Source organism: Camelus bactrianus, chromosome 32 (genome assembly GCF_048773025.1).
Source record: "Camelus bactrianus isolate YW-2024 breed Bactrian camel chromosome 32, ASM4877302v1, whole genome shotgun sequence".
Lineage (NCBI taxonomy): Eukaryota > Metazoa > Chordata > Mammalia > Artiodactyla > Camelidae > Camelus > Camelus bactrianus.
Window position 1 is genome coordinate 24,314,453 of NC_133570.1, and position 7,000 is coordinate 24,321,452.

Below are 7,000 nucleotides of genomic sequence, written 5' to 3' on the forward strand. Positions count from 1 at the left end.
CTCCACAGGGACATTTGGAAACATGTGGAAACATCATCAGTAGTCAGAACGACTGGGGACCGCTCCGGGCATCTGGTGGGCAGGAACAGAAGTAGCACACTGGACATTTAATAAAATTTGATGCAGTGGAAAATTACCCTATTTTAAATGCCAATAGCCTCCTTCAGAAATACTGACACAGGTAATCTCCAAATAATTTTAATAAGCTACATTATCATCAGGAAAATTTGCTGACTTGAATATCATCTATTTTTTTATTATTTCTACTCTGTTGCAGAAGGGCAAATGCCCAGGTGAATGTTTCCTATGTATGGAAATAGGTGAAAAAAGAAGCATGAGTCAAAGGGATTAATACTTTGTAACAAAAGAAACCATTTGCTTTTAGTAAATAGTGGTCCTCAGAGGATGTTCAGCTGACCAGCGGCATGAGCCTAGCTGGGAACTTGTTACAGAAATGAAAGCCTCTGTCCCAGACCTACTAAATTAGAAACTCTGGGTTTGGGGCCTGCAATCTATGTGTTAACAGGCCCTCCAGGTGTTTTTTGATACACTTTAAACTTTCAGGCAACTGCTGGAATAAAAGCATCGAGGAGTGAATGCTGTAAGAGTCTGGTGTATTTAGAGAATCTGAGTTTCCATATGTGATGAGTGTGTTAAGTGGAAAGAAATGTTTTACATTAAACTGGCCTGCATTGGATTGGGTCTTTCTAATAGCAGTTCTCCCCAGGCATGATATCCCAGAAGATACAGAGGAGAACAGATTTAAGACATGACCCACACTGAGGAATTACACCAGAGAAATCTGGAAGTGGAGTGTACTAGTTTTTTATGAATGCTATAAAAAATAACCACGAACTTAAGGTCACAGCTTACTGATCTCACACTTCCCGTTCATCACAGTCTCACAGGGGCCTTATCCATCTAAAGTCAAGATGGTCACCAGGGCAGCAGTTCTCTCTGGCGGCCCTGCGGAGGAGCCTGTTTCCCAGCTCATTCATGTCATCGGCCAAAGTCGGCTCCTTGAGGCTGCAGGACCGAGAGCTCAGTTCCCACACTGGCTGTCAGCAGCAGGCCGCCCTTCGCTTCTCGAGGCCTCTGTCGAGTTCATGCATAAGGCCACCGTATCAGACCCTCTCACACTTGGGGTCTCCGGTTTCCCCTGTTGCCGTTCCTGTTCTGCCTCCCTCTTCCACCACATCTCTCTGACTCTGGCCAGGGAACATTCTCTGCTTTCAAGGGATCGTGCGGTTAGAGTGGCCCCACCTGCATAGTGCAGGTTACTCCCTTGTTTTGAGGCCTGTAGCCTCAATGACATCTTCCAAGTCCCTCTTTCCATGTAACGTAATGTACTCCCTGGTCCCAGGGACTAGGGCAGGGACATCCCAGAGAACCGTGCCTCAGCCTGCCGTGTGGGGAGATGAGTTCACCCGTGCCTTCAGCTCCACAGTAACTGCGCCAGGTTCTAGAGTGCAGAAAAGCGAATGCTGTCTTTCTCTCTGTCAGGGATTTTACAGTCTGGACCATGTAGAAGCAGATGAGGGAGTGAGAGAGAGAGCGCTTATGAATGAGACCATTCAATTGTAACGGTGATGCCTAGATGTAATCTTTATGTTAATAAAGATTAAATAAGAAGAATCTCAGGCAGCAGAGTTTCAGTGGCAGGTAGTTCCAGTCAGAACATCTGTCCACTTACCAGGGTCCCAGGTGGGGCACTTGGTAGCAGCTAAGTCCCCAGACTTGGCCAGGAGCAGGGAAGAGTGACTCGCGATCAGTAACCTGAACAGAGCCCAGCCTCCCAAAGGGATTGAGGCGTCCTAAGTGAAACTGGGGAGAGCTTGAAAATGGAGAGCGAGGCGGAGACGCGGTAAGCAGTGCAGCTCAGCCCCATGGCAGTAGGAAGGAGGAGGACACGGGTTTGGGGGAGCCACGCATGAACACAGGAGCTTCCCTCAGTGGTTCCGGGTGTCGTGTCTGAATTGGTACGAGAGACCTGAGGAAACAGTTCAGAACGGCGTCGTCCCTGGGTGAGTTTAGAAGCAGCACGAGCTTGTGTGCGAACCTCTGCCTCAGGTTCCAGAGCAGAAAAGCGCGGAGCCTGGGCACTGCGCCAGGAGGCCGGGAACTCGCAGAGCGTGCCTGTCCCTCGCTGCTGTCTGTGCCTGTGTGGGCTTGGCAATTCTCTGTCAGACCAGAAGCCTTTCTCTGTATTTTAGATAAAAGATGTAAAGATGGGGGAAACAACATTCCAGGTGGTAACGGCAGCTGAGAATTTAAGGTCTGGAGTATAGAAATTGTTTTTGGAAACAGATTCACGTCACATGATCAATAGTAATTTATTGAAATCAGCTTTTAAGATGATTGTGGGCTTGATGTATTGGATATATTATATTAACTTATTTTCTTCCCTTCCTTTCCATTGTAATATGGATGGTATTAGTTTTTTTTTTTTTTTTTTTTACAATAATCCTTTAGAGAGAAAATTAGGAGAGTTGGGAATCTTGCAACATTTTCAGTTTTCAGTGACTGGGACAGATGGCGATGTTAGCACAGGCCAAGCCCGGATACCTTATTTTTTGCCCTACTCACACACTTTGCTTCCTAAATAGAGGGCACACATTCTCCCCTAGAAATGGGGCATGTTGTATGAAAATAAAAATAATTTTCAAAAGATGATCTTTTTCAGGGGAAATAAAACAGCTGGAGTATCAGTGTATGCTTCCTAGTCTCCTAATCTTAACTCTCTCATTGAAGTGAGAAAGCTGAGGGAAGAGAAAAGATGTGTCCTTTTTACATGGGCAGATCTTTCCTACTGATGGAAAATGAGAGAAAGCAGAAAGCCAGAACATGTCTTCTGGGAAAGCCTTTAACTCAGGAGACGTGTAGCACCCTGGAAGCTCCTGAGAAGTAAAGATAAAAGAGAGGAGTTGATAACAGGCGACGAAATAGTTACATGTGTGAAAAGGAATTGCCTTTGAGATTTGTAAAAGTCACATTCCTAAGAATTTTGAGACTTCTTTTTCTAATGAATGAGTTTGACTTTTAAAACAGCCATTGGCATATACACACACACACACACACACACACACACACACACATACATGAACACACATACATGTTGATTATTGCTTCTGTTTCCATTTTGTATTAGAAATCCCAGCAGAGAAGCAGTCTGTGGCTTATGACAACGTGCCCTGTCTCAGGTAACAGCGGGTCAGTGCTTAGTAGGGCGTTGTCCAGCCCTGGGGCTGATGCTCTGGTTTCTGTGCAACTTTGGGTATCACACAGCACTGCCAGTTGTGCCAGGGTGGCCCGTGCCCTATGTGAGGCTAGTGACGATGCTGTGTTTGATTGTATGTACTCACATTATGGCTTTATTGCCAATTGGGCTCTGAATCGTTACAGTATTATTTGGGGGGCACAAGACCGTGGATAACGAGGATGGAGGTTTATGACAGGATTTTGCACTCACTCCCCATGTGACTGACCTTCCATAAATGAGTTAACCTTCCCCTTGATTCGGCAAGAACTGCAGTCTGGTGGCTTGTGACAAAGCCAGCAGCAGGTGGTTTCCACATGAGATGTAGGATCCATATAATTTACTGTGTTTTCCTGTGAATCTCATGTGAATTAACTTTTACCTCATAAACCGGAGAGAAGAGAAATTGCTGAAATTTGTTATAAAGCACTTGCGTTAAAAAGTATGTATTACTGTGGAAATGCTAACTAATGATAATAACTATGGGAATAAAGAGTAATTGAAGGACTAAAATAGCTCACTGCACGCAAAACTGAGTGTGTTCTTTTAATTGTGCTAATATTATACAGAAAAAAATAAGTAAAGATTTTAAGATGGTATGTTTTATTCAACAGCCTCACAGACATAATTCTCTTGGGTCTTCTCATTTCAGATCGCCTCTACTAACAGCTTTCACATTTTCCAACAAGTGCATCCTGGAGCCGGGAGCGCCCAGTGTCCAGACCACTGACGCTTGGGGCAGGTGGGCTGCAGCTGCGTGAGACATGAAGATCACAGCTGTCGTGAGTTTATTTCTGGGCTTTCTATCCAGTTCCACTGATCTGTGTGTCTGTTTTTTGTGTTAGTACCATGCCGTTTATTACTCAGCCATAAAAAAGAATGAAATAATCCATTTGCAGCAACATGGATGGACATAGAGATTATCACACAGAGTGAAGTCAGACAGAGAAACACAAATATCATATGATATCACTTATGTGTGGAATCTTAACAAATGATAAAATTGAGTTTATTTACACAGACTCACAGACATAGAAAACAAATCTGTGGCTACCAAAGGTGAAAGGATGGATAAACTAGGAGTTTGGGATTAACAGATACTCTCACTACTATATATAAAACAGATAAACAACAAGGACCTACTGTAGAGCACAGGCAACTATATTCAATATCTTGTAATAAGCTACAATGGAAAAGAGTCTAAAAAATATATATATACATATACATATATATATATATATATATAAAAAACTGAATCACTTTGCTGTGCCCCAGAATCTAACACTGCATTGTAAATCAACTATACTTCAATAAAAAAATAAATAAAATGCTAAACACTTAATATTTTTACATTTTGTTAAATGCAAATTTATACATATTGACCTAGCCAAATTATTAAACAAAGGTGAAGCTATACTTTGAAAAAGAAGCTAGAGGTGAATTCTTACCATATGTTTATTTTGCTCTTTAGAAGCAGAGAGGCCTCCTTTTAAACATTTTCTGTTGTCCCTCATGTATGTTCATTCAGCTATAGTTATCTCACCCACACACTCACTATTTAATTGTCCACAAACATTACATATCATTATTTAACTTGTTAATGTGACTCTTCATCTATGACCTGGTAAGCAACTAGAGGATTGTGAGACCACTGTCCTGGGTGCTAACTGACTGCTGTTGCCTTCATGGAAGTAGGAAGATGCTTGTCATATTGTATATCCCTTGGGAGAAAAAGTCAGTCACTCTTCATCTTGAACAATTTTCCACAAAACCGTTTGTGCTTAGCTTGGTTTATTTTATGTTCACTGTTGAAAAATCACAAAAGTTTAAAAACTATGAAAGAGGGTTCTTATTATGAAACAAATCGCTGTTATATGACTGCCTTTTTGCAAAAGACTATCAAATAAACAATATTTTAAAATAAAACAGCAAAAGAAAAAGAGCCTATTTTAAACCACACACACACACCCACACACTCACACAAACACTTCATGTGAACCATCCGGTGAAACAACAGCTGGAACGATAGCAGAGAATGAAAGCAACAAATTTGTTCCAGTTTCCCTTCTTATTCTACTCTTTGAAGTCAGTGTTTTAATTGGTTCCCCGACAAGGTGACCTGTGAGCTCCTGGTCAGAGGCGGTACCCTCAGACCACATCACAAATCCATGCAGTGGTTCAACTTTTTAAATGACGATGAGAATGGAACACATCTGTTCCAGCTTCCTGTTTCATAAAAGAAGATGAACAATTTGCTGTGACCTGAACGGTGAAGGAGTGACTCCGTTGCTTAAAAAGATCTTTTTCAGGAGTAAGCAAGTGAAATGGCAAGATTCCTAAAAGTAGAGAGTAAGGATTAATTAACGGATTTCTGAAGATTTGGCTGTGGCTGTTTTATTGTTGTTTAAGAGCCATTTGTTAAAACAGAAATTCCTTTTAGAAAATAAAAGTATTCTCTGTGTGTGTTTATATTATCATAACACTGAATCTTATTAACAAATCTTGAAGTTCCTACAAAAATGATATACGGGTTGAATATTTGAAAGGGAGAGTTCTTGGAAGAAAGATACGGGATTAGTTCCTGTAAGCTGGGGATCTAAGAGAGTGGTTGGAGGTAAGTATTTCCCCCTCTCCACTTTTCTAGGCTCCCTGTAGGACTGTTTCTGGTGGCCCTAGTAGTTGGGTGAATCATAAAAGTTTCTCTGTCATCCTCCTTCCTTTGGACCTGGTCATGTAATGTTCCAGAAGGTGGCTGAGCTGACTGCCCTGGAACTCCCAGTCAATTCTCAAAGGACCTGTACCTTGAAAGAAAAATAAACCTTTTGTTTTCAGCTACTGTGATTGAGTTTATTGCACAGCATAACAAAGTCCAACCTGATTAATACACGTGACCACCTTCAATAATTTCACAGTATTTCTAAGACCTGACTTTCCCTGAACATGTGAATGCTTAGTCAAACTATATGGACTTTATCTCATATGGAAATAGAGAATGATGAGGTGACTTTTTATTTGTGTATCCTTTCACAATTTAAAAACATTTCCACATATATTATCTCACTGATTTTGTAAAATAGTCCTCTTAGAAAACATGAGGAATTTATTACTGTTTATGCATTAAGAGGTTAAAAATAGTTGAATAATTTGCTATTTAGTCACAGAACCAAGACAGAAATACTCAGATACATTACGATTTGTTCTCCCTCTCCCTCCAGCACTCTCTTCTTCCAAATCATCGTAAGCATTGTGACTACCCAAAAGGTCTAAGTCATGTGCCATCAGAAAGTTAATAGACCAGCTCCTATAATGGGGAGTTATACAAACTAAAATGCACATTAGGATGAAATCTGTGACCACAGAGGGCCTTAGTCACACAGCCAGGATCCTTACAGGTACTAAAGCTACAGTCACTGATTTTGTGCAAGAAGGAACTAGTCACCAATAATCCATACTATGACTAACTTCTATTAAAAATATGGGAAAACCACCAAGAATATTGGTTATACAGTCCCCTCAAAAGTAGAGTTATATTTTCGTGAAATTAGGAGTATTGAAACCATGAAGTAGAATTGAGGAAGCTAGTTTTGTCATTTTTATTGGGGGGGGTCCCTGGAACTCTGCATTTCTGTGAATCCTAAGAGAATTCTTGAAAAATAGTAAATAATTACTGATTAGAATGGGGGTGGGATAAGGGAGCAATAAGAGGAATAACAACAATACAATATAAGTATTTATTTTTCAGAA

The 7,000-nt window shown here is 41.0% G+C and overlaps 1 protein-coding gene across 1 annotated transcript in view; it reads left to right on the plus strand.

Moving 5' to 3' along the window:
* LOC105068562 (insulin-like growth factor 1 receptor) overlaps positions 1 to 6,092 on the plus strand; it is an 86,272-nt gene extending 80,180 nt beyond the window's left edge. Inside the window, 4 exon segments of the mRNA XM_074356118.1 lie at positions 9 to 181; positions 3,149 to 3,200; positions 3,909 to 4,038; positions 5,901 to 6,092. The gene's annotated coding sequence lies outside the window, so the exon portion shown is untranslated.
* Positions 6,093 to 7,000: the final 908 nt, after the last annotated feature.